This window comes from Oncorhynchus mykiss, chromosome 10 (assembly GCF_013265735.2).
Source record: "Oncorhynchus mykiss isolate Arlee chromosome 10, USDA_OmykA_1.1, whole genome shotgun sequence".
In the NCBI taxonomy this organism is placed as follows: domain Eukaryota; kingdom Metazoa; phylum Chordata; class Actinopteri; order Salmoniformes; family Salmonidae; genus Oncorhynchus; species Oncorhynchus mykiss.
Window position 1 is genome coordinate 33,821,762 of NC_048574.1, and position 18,137 is coordinate 33,839,898.

General features: G+C 43.5%; 1 protein-coding gene across 4 annotated transcripts in view; it reads left to right on the forward strand.

Annotated features, from left to right (window-relative positions):
- Positions 1 to 18,137, forward strand: part of dscama (Down syndrome cell adhesion molecule a) — a 183,152-nt gene that overhangs the window by 91,497 nt on the left and 73,518 nt on the right. The gene's annotated exons all lie outside the window — the stretch shown is intronic.

Here is an 18,137-nt window from a genome sequence, read left to right on the forward strand (position 1 = left end):
CATGGATGAATCCAGCTTTCAACTGTACCGGGCAGATGGCAGACAGTGTGTATGGCGTAGTGTGGGCAAGTGGTTTGCTGATGTAAACGTTGTGTTTACGAGTAACCCATGGTGGCAGTGGGGTTATGGTTTGGGCAGTCATAATCTACGGACAGTGAACACAGTTGCATTTTATCAATTGCAATTTGAATGCACAGAGATACCATGATGAGATCCTGATGCCCATTGTCATGTCATTATTCTGCTGCCATCACCTCAAGTTGCAAGGATCCGTACACAATCCCTGGAAGCTGAAAATGTCCCAGTTCTTCCATGGTCTCAATGCAAAGGAGATGTGTCGTGCTGCATGAGGCAAATGGTGGTACTGACTAGTTTTCTGATCCATGCCCGTACCCTTTTTTTCCAATGTGGCAGCGTTATACAATGCCACCTTTCCAACAAGTCAGTTTGTCAAATTTCTACCCTGCTACAGCTGCCACAGTCAACTGTAAGTGCTGTTGTAAAGTGGAAACGTCTAGGAGAACCAACGGCTCAGCTTTGAAGTCGTAGGCCACACAAGCTCACAGAACGGGACTGCGTAGCACGTAAAAATGGTCTGTTCTCGGTTGCAACACTCACTCCCGAGTTCCAAACTGCCTCTGGAAGCAATGTCAGCACAAGAACTGTTAGTCAAATCAAATCAAACTTTATTGGTCACATACACGAACACATGGTTAGCAGATGTTAATGCGAGTGTAGTGAAATGCTTGTGCTTCTAGTTCCGACCATTCAGTAATATCTAACAAGTAATCTAACAATTTCACAACTACCTTATACACACAAGTGTGAAGGAATGAATAAGAATATGTACATATAAATATATGGATGAGTAATGGCCGAACGGCATAGGCAAGATACAGTAGATGGTATAGAGTACAGTATAAACATATGAGATGAGTAATGTTGGGTATGTAAACATTATATAAAGTGGCATTGTTTAAGTGACTAGTGATACATTTATTACATCCAATTTTTTATTATTAAAGTGGCTAGAGATTTGAGTCAGTATGTTGGCAGCAGCCACTCAATGTTAGTGGTGGCTGTTTAACAGTCTGATGGCCTTGAGATAGAAGCAGTTTTTCAGTCTCTCGGACCCAGCTTTGATGCACCTGTACTGACCTCGCCTTCTGGATGATAGCGGGGGGAACAGGCAGAGGCTTGGGTGGTTTTTGTCCTTGATGATCTTTTTGGCCTTCCTATGACATCGGGTGGTGTATGTGTCCTGGAGGGCAGGTAGTTTGCCCCTCGGTGATGTGTTGTGCAGACCTCACTACCCTCTGGAGAGCCTTGCGGTTGTGGGCAGAGCAGTTGCCGTACCAGGCTGTGATACAGCCCGACAGGATGCTCTCAATTGTGCATTTGTAAAAGTTTGTGTGTTTTTGCTGACAAGGCAAATTTCTTCAGCCTCCTGAGGTTGAAGAGGCGCTGTTGCGCCTTCTTCACCACGCTGTCTGTGTGGGTGGACCATTTCAGTTTCTCCATGTGTACCCTGAGAAACTTAACTTTCCATCATCTCCAATAGTCCCCTCGATGTGGATAAGGGGGTGTTCCCTCTGCTGTTTGCTGAAGTCCACGATCATCTCCTTTGTTTTGTTGACGTTGAGTGTGAGGTTATTTCCTGACACCACACTCCGAGGGCCCTCACCTCCTCCCTATAGTCGTGAGCTTCTTGAAATGGGTTTCCATGGCCGAGCAGCTGCACCCAAGCCTAAGATCACCATGCGCAATATCAGCGTCGGCTGGAGTGGTGTAAAGCTCGCTGCCATTGGACTCTGGAGCAGTGGAAACATGTTCTCTGGAGTGATGAATCACACTTCACCATCTGGCAGTCATACGGACGAATCTGGGTTTGGCGGATTCCAGGAGAACACTACCTGCCCGAATGCATAGTGCCAACTATAAAATTTGGTGGAGGAGGAATAATGGTAAGGGGCTATTTTTCATGGTTTAGGCTAGGCCTCTTAGTTCCAGTGAAGGGAAATCTTAACGCTACAGCATACAATGACATTCTAGATGATTCTGTGCTTCCAACTTTGTGGCAACAGTTTGGGGAAGGCCCTTTCCTGTTTCAGCATGATTATTCCCCCGTGCACAAAGCGAGGTCCATACAGAAATTGTTTGTCGAGATTGGTGTGCAAGAACTTGACTGGCCTGCACAGAGCCCTGACCTCAACTCCATTGAACACCTTGGAATGAATTGGAACGCCGACAACGAGCCAGTCTTAATAATGCTCTTGTGGCTGAATGGAAGCAAGTCCCCACAGCAATGTTCCAACATCTAGTGAAAGCCTTCCCGGAAGAGTGGAGGCTGTTATAGCAGCAAAGGGGGACCAACTCAATATTAAGCCCATGATTTCGGAATGAGATGGTCGACGAACAGTTGTCCACGTACTTTTGGCCACGTAGTGTGTATATACACACATTAAAATACAATAACCCGGTCATGGGAAGCACAAATAAAACATTGCAAGGATTAAAAGATTCTCCACTGAATTTTTTCTCTCTCACTTAGCTGAGTTGGATTTTCATAGGTGTGTTAAGAGGTTTAGCTAGGTTACTGGTTATCGGCAGTTGCATTGACATTTACAATACAGAATTTGTAAAAAAAAAACAACAACAAAAAACAGTTTGGACATGAAAGTGGACAGGTGTTTGTGTGTGCGTGCATGTGGAATCCCCTCTCTCTCTCTCTCTCTCTCTCTCTCTATCTCTCTCTCTGGAGAGAGGCCCACTTGTTTGTCATGTGCATAGAAAGCTCATTTGTTTCCAAATGTGGCATCATTTTGGGTGTTCAGATCATAGATAGTAATTGAATAGATAATGACAGCTTCCTTAATGCTTGCCAGTGTGGTGCGGTAGCCCTATGCACAAAGGTTTCACATCAGTGCAGCTGAGAGGGGAATACTATACATATTCATGAGGTATACAGCTGAGGCCCAACACTGGGGCCATTTAGCATTGGCCAGGGAGAAGCCAATGATAGCATTGTAAATGCACAGCCATCAGTGGCTTAATGACTTGAGTCTAACACTGGCCAATTAGGACGCACAGTCACTCACCATGGCCCAATGGCCCCTGTTCATTTCAGAAGAAAAGAGGCTGAAATGAGCCTGTAGTCACATCCAGACACGTGGCGCTTTTGTATGTTTGCATGCGTGTGAGTTGGCCATGAAAGAGCGAAAGAACCAAAGAACCTCAGCTCCAAAACATGGAAACATTAGCTTCAATACAAACTGCTTCAGTACAGTAGGACTGTGTGTAGTAGACAGCACGGAACTGCTTTAAGTTAGTCCTAATGAGCAGTATGGGCATTGAGACAGTTGTGCTCATCACAACATCATCATGCCCTTAAGCCACTACTGTGTGTGTCTGTGTACGTGTGTGTGACCCTATTTTAGTAATTATTGTATCTAGGGAACATCGTCTCGGCCTGCTCTTGTCATGGGGTTGTACTGCAGATGATAATTTTTTTTTTTTTTAAATCATTTTTAATGCCTTGATCCTCGTTAGATATATCAATATATGAATGTTACATATGACTTTAAAACATGCCGTGCAATGACCAACAACAGACAGTAGTGAGTGATTGATACAGTCTCTTGCTCCAGGACATCGTTAGTTCAACTATTATTGTCTTGTCACTGGGACAATGTTAAACGTCCATCCAAAGTTAATAGCAGTAGTGTGTGTTCAGTCAGGCAGAATATGACATCTTTATCCTCCACGCAGGCGTACATACATACGGAGTGAGAGAGGGAGTCATTAGCCCCAGGCTACTGTGACTAGTTAATGAAGAGAGGGATGTTGCTCCTGATTATCACCATGTAGAGAAACTGTTACTCACTCAACTCTGCATACATAATGTACATCTACACTACATGGCCTGCCTGGGTTCAATGTTAGACGATCTAACTTGCCTTCCACTGTTCCCAAAATGTAAGCTCAACCAGGTAAGAGAGAGGAACATATACTGTAGCTAGAGAAAATGTATCTGTGTAAATCTGTATGTGTGTGCACTAACTTATCGTCTGTGTATGTGTTTCGATTGTGTGCTTAGTACAGTATGCAGACACTTGTTTGGTGGGAAGGTTCTGGGAGAGGGATAGCGTTGTCCTGACAACCTCAGCAGCTGTCAACAGCTTCCTGTAATGGTGACAAATGGTGGTTATTACAGGAGGGGTAATGTGGCGGGATCCCCCTCTGCTGTTCTGTACAGTACATTGCTGTGATATAGATACACAGCTACTTCTGAGGCCTGCTAATTACAGTACAGTCAGTCCCTCTTCTACTCTTTTACTCTTACATGCAGTGCACTCGGAAAGCATTCAGACCCCTTCAGTTTTCCAAAATGTTGTTACATTACAGCCTTATTCTAAAATGTTTTTTTCCCCTCATCAATCTACACACAATACCCCATAATGTCAAAGCATAAACATTTCATTTTTATTTTAGCTAATTCAATAAAAATAAACAACTGAAATATTAAATTTACATAAGTATTCAGACCCTTTACTCAGTACTTTGTTGAAGCACCTTTGGCAGCAATTACAGCTTAGATTCTTCTTGAGTATGACGCTACAAGCTTGTATTATGCCAACATTCCAGGTAGCCTAGTGGTTAAGAGTGTTGGGCCAGTAACCGAAAGCCGACAAGGTGAAAAATCTGTTGATGTGCAAGGCACTTAACCCTAATTGATCCTGTAAGTCACTCTTGATAAGAGTGTCTGCTAAATGACTAAAAGGTAAATGTATTTTGGGAATTTATCCCATTCGTCACTGCAGATCCTCTCAAGCTCTGTCAGGTTGGATGGGGAATGTTGTGCACAGCCAAGGTTGTTGTCCTGTTGGAAGGGGATCCTTCACCCCAGTCTGAAGTCCTGAGTACTCTGAAGCAGGTTTTCATCAAGGATCTCGCTGTACTTTGCTCCGTTCATCTTTCCATCAATCCTGACTAGTCTCCCAGTCCCTGCTGCTGAAAAACATCCCCACATTATGTTGCTTCCACCACCATGCTTCACCGTAGGGATGGTATTGGCCAGGTGATGAGTAGTGCCTGGTTTCCTCCAGATGTGACGCTTGGCATTCAGGCCAAAGAGATAAATCTTGGTTTCATCAGACCAGAGAATCTTGTTTCTCATGGTCAGAGTCCTTTAGGTGCCTTTTGGCAAACTCTAAGCGGGCTGTCATGTGCCTTTTACTGAGGAGTGGCTTCCGTCTGGCCACTCTACCATAAAGGCCTGATTGGTGGAGTGCTGCAGAGATGGTTGTCCTTCTGGAAGGTTCTCCCATCTCCACAGAGGAACTCTGGAGCTCTGGCAAAGTGACCATATGGTTCTTGGTCACCTCCCTGACCAAGGTCTCTCTCCCCTGATTGATCAGTTTGGCCAAGCGGCCAGCTCTAGGAAGAGTCTTGGTGGTTCCAAACGTCTTCCATTTAAGAATGATGTAGACCGCTTTGTTCTTGGGGACCTCCAATGCTGCAGAAATGTTTTGCTACCCTTCTCCAGATCTGTGCCTCAACACAATCCTGTCTCGGAGCTCTACAATTCCTTTGACCTCATGGCTTGGTTTTTGCTCTGACATGCACTGTTAACTGTCGGACCTTAAATACACAGGTGTTTGCCTTTCCAAAGCATGTCCAATCAATTGAATTTACCACAGGTAGACTCCAATCAAGTTGTAGAAGCATCTCAAGGATGATCAATGGGAACAGGATGCACCTGAGCTTAATTTTGAGTCTCATAGTAAAGGGTCTGAATACTTTTGTAAATAAGCTATTTCTGTTTTCGCTTTGTCATTATGGGGTATTGTGTGTAGATTGATGAGGGAAGAAATTATGTAATCCATTTTAGAATAAGGCTGTAACTTAACAAAATGTGGAAAAAGTGAAGGGGTCTGAATACTTTCCGAATGCACTGTATACAGGACTTACTGTACACAGCAGTCCTGGGTTGAAAATAATTATAGTATGTGGAATCTTGCGAATACTTAAAAGAGTCTTTCAGAAGTGGAGAGAACATGATAATTATGCAGTTCATGTCTTTTCAACAGCAGGTTCAAGTCTCTGCGCAGCAGGGAACACGCACGCACGCATGCACGCGTGCATACACACAGAGGGAGTGAAGACAGAGAGAGCGTGTAGAGGATATATTATAGATGCAGATAGCTGCAGGAGGGCCAGCGTACTGCTGTTAATGTTAGGTAGTTTGACTGACTGGCCAAGGTTACAGTGACAGTAATAACCCCTGTCTCAGGGCGTGAACCAACCTCCACTCCCCAACACGGCAGAGACAGCCTGGCAGAGACAGAGAGCACCAGCTACAGTTAACAGGCTGGCTCTAGAGGGAAAGGGCTTCTGCCCTCCTTGGAGGAGAATCAGAATGATGATGAAGCCAATTTCTATTTTTGTTGTTGAAAGATAGCAGGGCTGTAGTTTTTATTTATGCGAGTGTGCTGATCAGCTGCCGTGGTTCAGTTCAAAAGTGATATGAAAAGTCTTTATGCTCCTAAAAGACAGCTTGCATTGTGACATTATACCATTAACTCAGTGAAGGGATGAGAAAAATGTTTGTGAAAGAAGCATTTAAATGCCCAACTATGTCTCTCCTCCCATTTAGACAGAGACAGAGAGCGAGTCGGTGAGGTCAGATTCTTCAGGCGCCTGATGGGATCTGTCAAACAGATATGGCTGAATTGTTTTTGATAATTGCTCTGCCTGGCCATGATCTGTATTAGCATATGAAAGTTGTCTTCTCTTTTTTTCTTCTCTTTCTTGCACAGGGAGTACATTGGTGCATGCTAATTTGTAAGTAATTTCAGATGACAGAGTGGTTGTATTCCAGAGGTTCTCTCTCTCTCGCTCTCGCTCTCTCTCTCTCTCTCTCTCTCGCTCTCTCTCTCGCTCTCTCTCTCGCTCTCTCTCTCTCTCTCCTTGTGTCTGTATTAGTGTACAATCAGCAGAAGCCTCAGAGCTGAGCTGCAGGTCCTATGCGGCGGTGTTGTTGACAGGCATGGAGAAACCTACCTTTTAGGCAGATGGCATTTGTCACCCATCAAGTATAGGTCAGCCTGCAGAAAGAGCTCAACAATGTCATCACATGATTTGTTATTGTTATTCATTTTTGTGTGCAATATTGTTGAATTTCTATCCATGGATGTGATTTCGTAAAGTTTCAGCAAAATCCTCAACTGTAGAGAATACAGAGTCTATGTGAAAGCTCTGCAGCTTGTATGAGGAACAATTTAATATATTGTGGAAACTCACAGAAGGGGGACTTGTGTCCCTGACTATGGCCATGCCAAGCACCTGGCTAGAGGAAGGAGAGGGGAAGGGGATGGAAGGGGCTTGGTGCCACCTGGGGTTGGTGATGCCATTTGCCATACTCTGACACACACAGATACTTTCACTGACACACACACACACACACACACACACACACACACACACACACACAGCTTTGCGTTATCACAGAGCTTTGCGTTATCACAGAGGACTCTCTCTCTTTCTCAGACCTTATTTGTGTTAGTATGCAGCAGGCGGACTGGGGGAGCAGGGGAGGGCACAGTAGAGTGCTGTGGATTGTTATAATTGACCAAGCATCTGTGTAGCCCTGTGTTGCAGAGACATGTTCACACACACACACACACACACACACACACACACACACACACACACACACACACACACACACACACACACACACACACACACACACACACACACACACACACACACACACACACTAACAGGGAAAACAAATTCTCAGACACACAATGCTCCTTGATCGTGAACATGGTGTTAGAGAGTGTAGTTGGGAGAGAGAGTGGAAAAAGAGAGAGCGAGAGAGAGCGGGGTGAGGTGAGGGAGGGTCTTCTCCTTTAAAAGCGTGGTCCCAGCTAGGATCCATCGCTCAGCAGAGCAGAGACACGGTGTGAGAAAGGGAGGGACACAGACAGAGAGGACTGGGGTATGAGGTCAGATGTATGGACAAATGTTTTGTCTCTGGTTACTGTAGTAGGGGACAGTAGAACATTCCAAATGCTAAATTATTGTTGTTTAAAAAATGTATTGATTAATTGGGCTTGAGAAAATAAATATGATCATGGATGGTTGTAGAGAGAAACCCCTAAGTTTGCACCAGGAATCTGATTTCAGCCTTGCACTGAGAGGAGGAGAGGGATTCAATATACAACAATCTAGAGGCTCTGTGTGTGTGTAATTGTGTGTGTGTCACAGACCCCCAGTGCTGGTGCTGTTTTAACAGGCTTTTGAAGCGCATGCACACACCCCTCGCATGAATCAGAAATCTGATTACAGCCCTGCACTGAGAGGAGGAGAGGGATTCAACAATATAGCTGCTCTCTGTGTGTGTTTGTGTGTGTGTGTGTGTGTGTGTGTTTGTCACTAACCCAGCACTCGTGCTGTTTTGAAATGCATTTGAAGCGTGCATGCACACACACACACACACACACACACACACACACACACACACACACACACACACACACACACACACACACACACACCTTGCTTCACCCTCACATTACCCACGGATGAAGGGCAGTCTGTTTTAATGAAAGCGCCTCTCATTCATAAACCCATAGAACCAAATCTTGTCACCTTTCGACATCCAGCAGCTTGTCAGGCAAGGTTCAGGAGAAGGTGAGAAGAAGGAGGAGAAAGAAAGACAGGAGAGACTGACTGCTTCCCCCTCTGATAACACACACACACAGATGTATGCACACTCTCCTTTCCCCCTTATTTTACCAGTGGCTGCTTGTCACACACAACTGCAGCTAGACCACAAGCTGAAAAGCCCTTCAGGATATCAAATCCATGCTCTAACTAGGTCAACGCTCGCTCCTCACAATACACTGCTGCTTCTGCATCCCCCTAGTCTCCCTCTCTCTCCTTCTCTAGCTATCTTTCTCTCTCTCTCTCCTTCTCTAGCTATCTTTCTCTCCTCTAGCTATCTTTCTCTCTCTCTCCTTCTCTAGCCATCTTTCTCTCTTTCTCTCTCTCTCTCCTTCTAGCTATCTTTCTGTCTCTCCTTCTCTAGCTATCTTTCTCTCTTTCTCTCCTTCTCTAGCTATCTTTCTCTCTTTCTCTCCTTTTATAGCTATCTTTATCTCTTTCTCTCTTTCTCTCCTTCTCTAGCTGTCTTTCTCTCTTTCTCTCCTTCTCTAGCTGTCTTTCTCTCATTCTCTCTATTTCAGTTTTTCTCTGTGTGTATGTTTTTTTCTCCTTCTTTATTTCAACTCTTTCAACTTTCTATTAAATGTAAACCACCACAAGGTTGAATCAATATTCTTTAATTAAACATCAATTACATGAACAGAGGTTAATTTGACTGCTTTCTTTGGATTCTTGTAGCATTCTATACAAAGGCCCATTCCACTGGGCACGAACTGGTAGAATAAATGTTGTTTCAACATAATGTGTCAACATATTGTGAAGTGGAATCTAAAAACACTAGATTTGAAAAGAGTAATAAACTGTTGTTTTGAGAGTGAAATTTCAACCATCATCATCATGGTAATCATCATGGTTACCAAATTTCAACAAATTTCAACCTTGAATTTGTACCTGGTATTTTGTTACGTTGTGAACCAAACACAATTCAATATTACTTTTGTAATGCAGTAAATAGTCTAAAGTTAAGGTTATTGCAGGTCTGTGGAGATCTTCACAATTGCTGTAATAATCTGTGCAGAATCTCGAACGGCATTGATCACTTGAACCATGTACAGTTGTAGTCAGAAGTTTACATACACCTTAGCTAAACACATTTAAACTCAGTTTTTCTCAATTCCTGACATGTAATCCTAGTAAAAATTCCCTGTCTTAGGTCAGTTAGATCACCACTTTATTTTAAGAATGTGAAATGTCAGAATAATAGTAGAGAGAATGAAATAAATCAGCTTTTATTTCTTTCATCACATTCCCAGTGGGTCAGAAGTTTACATACACTCAATTAGTATTTGGTAGCACTGCCTTTAAATTGTTTAGCTTGGGTCAAACATTTTGGGTTGCCTTCCACAAGCTTCCCACAATAAGTTGGGTGAATTTTGGCCCATTCCTCCTGACAGAGCTGGTGTAACGGAATCAGGTTTGTAGGCCTCCTTGCTCGCACATGCTTTTTCAGTTCTGCCCACAACTTTTCTATAGGATTGAGGTCAGGGCTTTGTGATGGCCACTCCAATACCTTGACTTTGTTTTCCTTAATCCATTTTGCCACAACTTCGGAAGTATGCTTGGGGTCATTGTCCATTTGGAAGACCCATTTGCGACCAAGCTGTATCTTCCTGACTGATGTCTTGAGATTTTGCTTCAATATATCCACATAATTTTCCTCCCTCATGATGCCATCTAGTTTGTGAAGTGCACCAGTCCCTCTTGCAGCAAAGCACCCCCACAACGTTATGCTGCCACCCACGTGTTTCACGGTTGGGATGGTGTTCTTCGGCTTGCAAGCCTCCCCTTTCCCTCCAAACATAATGATGGTCATTATGGCCAAACAGTTCTATTTTTGGACATTTCTCCAAAAAGTATGACATTTTCCCCATGTGCAGCTGCAAACCATAGTCTGGCTTTTTTATGGCAGTTTTGGAGCAGTGGCTTCTTCCTTGCTGAGCGGCCTTTCAGGTTATGGCGATATAGGACCCATTTTACTGTGTATATAGATACTTTTGTACCTGTTTCCTCCAGCATCTTCACAAGGTCCTTTGCTGTTGTTCTGGGATTGATTTGCCCTTTTTGCACCAAAGTACGTTCATCTCTAGGAGACAGAACGCGTTTCCTTCCTGAGCGGTATGACGGCTGCGTGGTCCCATGGTGTTTATACTTGCGTATTATTGGTTGTACAGATGAACGTGGTATCTTCAGGTGTTTGGAAATTGCTCCCAAGGATGAACCAGACTTGTGGAGGTCTACAATCTGTTTTCTGAGGTCTGATTTCCTTTGATTTGCCCATGATGTCAAGCAAAGAGGCACTGAGTTTGAAGGTTGGCCTTGAAATACATCCACAGTTACACTTCCAATTGACTCAAATTATGTCATTTAGCCTATCAGAAACTTCTAAAGCCATGACATCATTTTCTGGAATTTTCCAAGCTGTTTAAAGGCACAGTCAACTTAGTGTATGTAAACCTCTGACCGACTGGAATTGTGATACAGTGAATTATAAGTTAAATAATCTGTCTGTCTGTAAACAATTGTTGGAAAAATTACTTGTGTCATGCACAAAGTAGATGCCCTAACCGACTTGCCAAACCTATAGTTTGTTAACAAGAATTTAGTGGAGTGGTTGAAAATTGAGTTTTAATGACTCCAAGCTAAGTATATGTAAATTCCGATTTCAACTGTACTTTTAATGTAATCTCAACTGCAATCCACGCCATAAAAAGGAATTCCCCTCGACCACGGCCACAAATTGGGGAAAACAAACATAATTTTCAATTGACCCGCATTGTAAAAGAGACAACTTCATAGTCAATTTTTAGTCATACAGAAATAACAAAACATGCTGAAAAGCTGCTGTGTTGTTCTATGTACATGTTAACAGGTCAAGAATCCCGACCTACGCTTCACAATGCTTCCGGGTAGGTAAATGAGGTCTGCGAGAAGAGCCCTGTGGCTTCAGGCTATTTGGTGTGGGAGATTTGTGACAAAAATGACTATTTGTAGCCAAAGATTTTTATAGCTAACCCAAGATAGACCAGAGTCTGTAATTTCCAATGGGAGCAAATGAATCATAGTGGGCAGAACAAGCAAGAAAGTGGGCAGAGCCAAGCACGAGCTAGTGAGATCCTATTGGCATGTTCTAGGATGTATTTGCATACTTCCATTAGGGAATGCCTACTCTGTGAAGTGTGAATGTGCAATAATTCAATTCGACCTTACACCCCTTCTAAACAACAAGATTTTTGGGAAACTTTAGCAAAGGGTAAAGTCTACAACATGCAGTACATTATGTTTGTTACAGATTCTAGTTTTGGAAACAGAAAGCTGTATGGAGATCAAATATTCAATCATTTACAAAATTAGCATCATGTCGATTTGGAAATTCAGTGACGCAGATGGAACTATCCAAACAGATTTAAATCTCCCTGAAATGTTTATATTTGGTTGCTTTGACAACCAAACACAATTCAATATCACTTTTCAAATACAATAAAAAGCATATAAACTTGTCGACAAGTTCACAAATTATATGATAGATTCATGTCTCCAACTCAACCATCATTTTAAGTTAAAGAATGTGATTAAGCCAGTGGCTCAGATGTAACTATCCAAGCAGTACATACATCTTCTTTAAATGCTGATATTTGGATGAGTTGTCTTACTTATTGTATTACTTGTTGTATTACTTAGTACTACTATTATATATCTTACAACATTCAACCTTAAAATGAGTAACTTTTAATGTAATCTCAATGGCAACCCACTTGATTTGGTTCCGCTATTAGATGAAGCAAAGTGATAACACATTCATTTGGTGTATACATTTTAAAAAATTGACATTGTATTCCTGAACTTTGCTGTGCTTTTAAATAGTTGAAAGCGCAGTTATAGATATTTGGGTGACAACTAAAACAATAATCAGAAATTGTTTTTCCATTGGAATTTTATTGTGCTTTTAGATGGTTGAAAGAATTTTGGCTGATTTTTGAGTGGGTGAATATAGACTGTAATAAGGAATGTGCATTTTTGCCCGTTCAAGACGATTCAATGCATATTTATAGTAGATACATGGTTTCCAATACGATACAGGAACGAAACATTTTAGCTTTAAACGATTCGGTGCGATTCGGTTTGATTAGAGGAATGAATCGATGCAGTTTGATACGTATGTGTGTGTGTGTGTGTGTGAACATTAAGAACACCTGCTTTTTTCAGGACATGGACTGACCAGGTGAAAGCTATGATCCCTTATTGGTGTCACCTGTTAAATCTACTTGAATCCATGTAGATAAGGGGAGGAGACAGGTTGAAGTAGGATTTTTAAGCCCTTCAGACATGGATTGTGTATGTGTGCCATTCAGAGGGTGAATGTGCAAGACAAAACACTTAAGTGCCTTAGAATGGTATGGTAGTAGGTGCCAGGTTTGAGTGGGTCAAGAACTGCAGTGTTGCTGGGTTTTTCACGCTCAACCATTTCCCGTGTGTATCAAGAATGGTCCACCACCCAATGGACATCCAGCCAATTTGACATCACTGTGGGAAGCATTGAAGTCAACATGGGCCAGCATCCCGTAGAATGCTTTCGACACATTGTAGAGTCCGTCCATGTCTTGACAAATTGAGACTGTTCTGAGGGCAGCTAAATATTAGGAAGATATTCTTTTCTTTTGAAATCATCATCACCCACTAATTCATTTCACATTTGTGCAGATTAAAAGTGTTAGCTTCTCTTTTTCTCCCTCTTGGACCATGCAGTGCGGGTAGCAAAAGAGATTGCTGTTCTCGTTATGAAATGATCAACTTTACTCTGTATATCTAAAAATATAAATTCTGATTGTTTCAAACCAAATTTCCCAAACTTTTGCTGATGGTGAACCTGAACAATCCAAATAAAATGTAATGCAAGCGCCGATCAGCATGTAGCCTACTTATAGCCAGATGAGAGTTGTTTCCAGCAGTAGTTTAGGCTACTGTAAAACACATTTTTTATTTGATAAAAATAAATTATAGTGGTTGTCACTCAACTAATAAAGCCTAATAATATGCAAGCCATGTAATACACATTTGAATGTTGAAGGTGACACAAACATGTGCCACATCAGGAATAGGTCTACCTCTCAATGGTCATCTTGCAAAGCTGCACACAGTGTGCAGTTAAGCTGCTGATATTGCCTGGGGTTGTTCAGCATGCAAAATGACTTGTAGATTAACGACTGTCAACATCATGTGCAGCTTAGTTTGACACTGAAGGAGAGGATGCATTTGTCACAAAAGATTAAAGGTATTTTTGGAAGCTAGAAAGAAAGTAATATGAGCAAAAATATTTTTGTGAACCAGTGATTGGTAATGTTTGAATCGATTTTCTGATCGATGCAAATCAAATCAAATTTTATTTGTCACATACACATGGTTAGCAGATGTTAATGCGAGTGTAGCGAAATGCTTGTGCTTCTAGTTCCGACAATGCAGTAATAACCAACAAGTAATCTAACTAACAATTCCAAAACTACTGTCTTATACACAGTGTAAGGGGATAAAGAATATGTACATAAGGATATATGAATGAGTGATGGTACAGAGCAGCATAGGCAAGATACAGTAGATGGTATCGAGTACAGTATATACATATGAGATGAGTATGTAAGTGGCATAGTTAAAGTGGCTAGTGATACATGTATTACATAAGGATGCAGTCGATGATATAGAGTACAGTATATACGTATGCATATGAGATGAATAATGTAGGGTAAGTAACATTATATAAGGTAGCATTGTTTAAAGTGGCTAGTGATATATTTACATAATTTCCCATCAATTCCCATTATTAAAGTGGCTGGAGTTGAGTCAGTGTCAGTGTGTTGGCAGCAGCCACTCAATGTTAGTGGTGGCTGTTTAACAGTCTGATGGCCTTGAGATAGAAGCTGTTTTTCAGTCTCTCAGTCCCAGCTTTGATGCACCTGTACTGACCTCGCCTTCTGGATGATAGCGGGGTGAACAGGCAGTGGCTCGGGTGGTTGATGTTCTTGATGATCTTTATGGCCTTCCTGTAACATCGGGTGGTGTAGGTGTCCTGGAGGGCAGGTAGTTTGCCCCCGGTGATGCGTTGTGCAGACCTCACTACCCTCTGGAGAGCCTTACAGTTGAGGGCGGAGCAGTTGCCGTACCAGGCGGTGATACAGCCCGTCAGGATGCTCTTGATTGTGCATCTGTAGAAGTTTGTGAGTGCTTTTGGTGACAAGCCGAATTTCTTCAGCCTCCTGAGGTTGAAGAGGCACTGCTGCGCCTTCTTCACAATGCTGTCTGTGTGAGTGGACCAATTCAGTTTGTCTGTGATGTGTATGCCGAGGAACTTAACTTGCTACCCTCTCCACTACTGTTCCATCAATGTGGATAGGGGGGTGTCCCCTCTGCTGTTTCCTGAAGTCCACAATCATCTCCTTAGTTTTGTTGACGTTGAGTGTGAGGTTATTTTCCTGACACCACACTCCGAGGGCCCTCACCTCCTCCCTGTAGGCCGTCTCGTCGTTGTTGGTAATCAAGCCTACCACTGTTGTGTCGTCCGCAAACTTGATGATTGAGTTGGAGGCGTGCGTGGCCACGCAGTCGTGGGTGAACAGGGAGTACAGGAGAGGGCTCAGAACGCACCCTTGTGGGGCCCCAGTGTTGAGGATTAGCGGGGAGGAGATGTTGCCTACCCTCACCACCTGGGGGCGGCCCGTCAGGAAGTCCAGTACCCAGTTGCACAGGGCGGGGTCGAGACTCAGGGTCTCGAGCTTGATGACGAGCTTGGAGGGTACTATGGTGTTGAATCCCGAGCTGTAGTCAATGAACAGCATTCTCACATAGGTATTCCTCTTGTCCAGATGGGTTAGGGCAGTGTGCAGTGTGGTTGAGATTGCATCGTCTGTGGACCTATTTGGGCGGTAAGCAAATTGGAGTGGGTCTAGGGTGTCAGGTAGGGTGGAGGTGATATGGTCCTTGACTAGTCTCTCAAAGCACTTCATGATGACGGAAGTGAGTGCTACGGGGCGGTAGTCGTTTAGCTCAGTTACCTTAGCTTTCTTGGGAACAGGAACAATGGTGGCCCTCTTGAAGCATGTGGGAACAGCAGACTGGTATAGGGATTGATTGAATATGTCCGTAAACACCCCGCCCAGCTGGTCTGCGCATGCTCTGAGGGCGCGGCTGGGGATGCCGTCTGGGCCTGCAGCCTTGCGAGGGTTAACACGTTTAAATGTCTTACTCACCTCGGCTGCAGTGAAGGAGAGACCGCATGTTTTCGTTGCAGGCCGTGTCAGTGGCACTGTATTGTCCTCAAAGCGGGCAAAAAAGTTATTTAGTCTGCCTGGGAGCAAGACATCCTGGTCCGTGACTGGGCTGGATTTCTTCCTGTAGTCCGTGATTGACTGTAGACCCTGCCACATGCCTCTTGTGTCTGAGCCGTTGAATTGAGATTCTACATGCTACATTTGGATTGGTTTGGAGTTTGTTAGACTGCCACAACATGCACTCGTATCTTAAACATTTGAACCGGGGTCCTATGCTTATCGTGAATCAATTCCTAGTTGTAATCTCATTGGTCACCGTCTCAACAATGTTACTCACGCCTCTATGAAGAGGGAACGCAACCCCCTGCTACAACTAAACTCTCTGTGAAGCGAAAGCGGTATGGACTGTAGGTGCGAGTAAGAATGACAACAGGCAGAATGTGGTACCGTTTTACAAGGACTTTATTCCTGTACACGGTAATATGGGGAAAAGGGGCTGGACGGAACCAAAGCAAAGAAAGTAAATCTCAAAGCCCCCCCCTCTCCTATCTTACCTGCCTACCCACTACTTACCTAATTTAGCACCACCTGGTGCCCTAACCAAAATACAGGGAGTGGTCCGCCCAGGTCTTACCTAGTGTGCCTAGACAATGAATATACTACGGGTATATGTATGCCCGCGGGCCTCTTGCCTAAGCACTCCCAAGGTGCCTTCCCCTTCTCCCCTGGGAACAAATGAAACATGGGAATAACAATTTCACAAACAAACTAAAAAACAAAGGACATCAAATAAGCTCTACCTGAGCAACAAACTCACAGAACATACCAACTTCCCAGCAATGAACTCCCATCAAAATCAACCTCTAGCAAAAAACTCTCTATCACAAACAATCGCTCTGCATTGACCTCAGCAAAATCTCTATCACAAACAATCACTTTGCAATGACCTCCCAGCAAATCTCTCTCAGTAATCCATACCTCCAAAATCTCTCTCTCCTGAACAGAACACTGGCTTTTATATAGCTTCAGAATGAATGTAACTGGAGACAGCTGTGTCTTGACGAGGGGGCGGGGTCAGCTCTCCAATTAGCCCTGGAGTCGACCAATCAGCTGCTTGAGGGATTTCAGGAAGCCATTTCCTGAAATAAACACATGCACAAACACAAACTACAACACATAAACTGGGGAACGTAACAACAAGATATTACCCAATTATCCACATTGAAATGACGTGGCCCAGTGGAAAACCAATACAGCATGTCGCAATACAAATGTTTCCCTTTCTGTGTCAAAATTACAATTTGGGCAAAATATGTTGAAAATAGTGTAGATTGAAGCAGTGCTGTAATGGGTTTTGTGTTTTTGAGACAATATTCTATAAGAGGTGTCGGTCACTGAACTGATTCTCATAGCTTCAATACTGACTGGCATAGGCTAGATGGGAAGGAAATGGGAGGTACTCTACACATCCCCAACACCAACCGAAACATTATCCTCTATCATCTGTGACTGAGGAATATCCTCCCAGCCTGCTTTGACAGCTCCGGCAGGCATAAGGCATTAGCCCTCCTTCACGTTGACGACCCCCCCCCCCCCCGCCCTCATTCCCAGTTTCCCCACGAATTAGCATGATGTTAGCACAACCGACCAGAGCTGCGCCGTGCCACGATGCCATATCAAAGCTCTGTGCGATCTCTATCCCTGGGTCCCTCTGCTTTAGTCTGAGAAAGAGAGAGAGAGAGTGCTACATGATAAAGAGCTGTGTTAGACTGACACAACACAACACACAGCCCTGTCATATTTCCTCTCAGATGTGTTCATCTAAATGGGCTGGAACTGGTGTTCAGTGTTTGTAGTCTCATGGCCAGGCAAATATTTGCAAAGCCACTTTGATATTCTATATCAACTGTTAGTAGGGCTTTGAGTGTTTTTATAATGTCTACACAGGGTGGTGTTGTCAGACTTCAGCCACCCTAGTCAATGACTGTTCTCTCTGCTACCGCACGGCAAGCGGTACCGAAGCGCCAAGTCTAGGTCCAAGATGCTTCTAAACAGCTTCTACCCCCAAGCCATAGCACTACTAAACATCTATTCAAATGGCTACCCAGACTACTTGCATTGCCCCCCTCTTTTACGCTGCTGCTACTC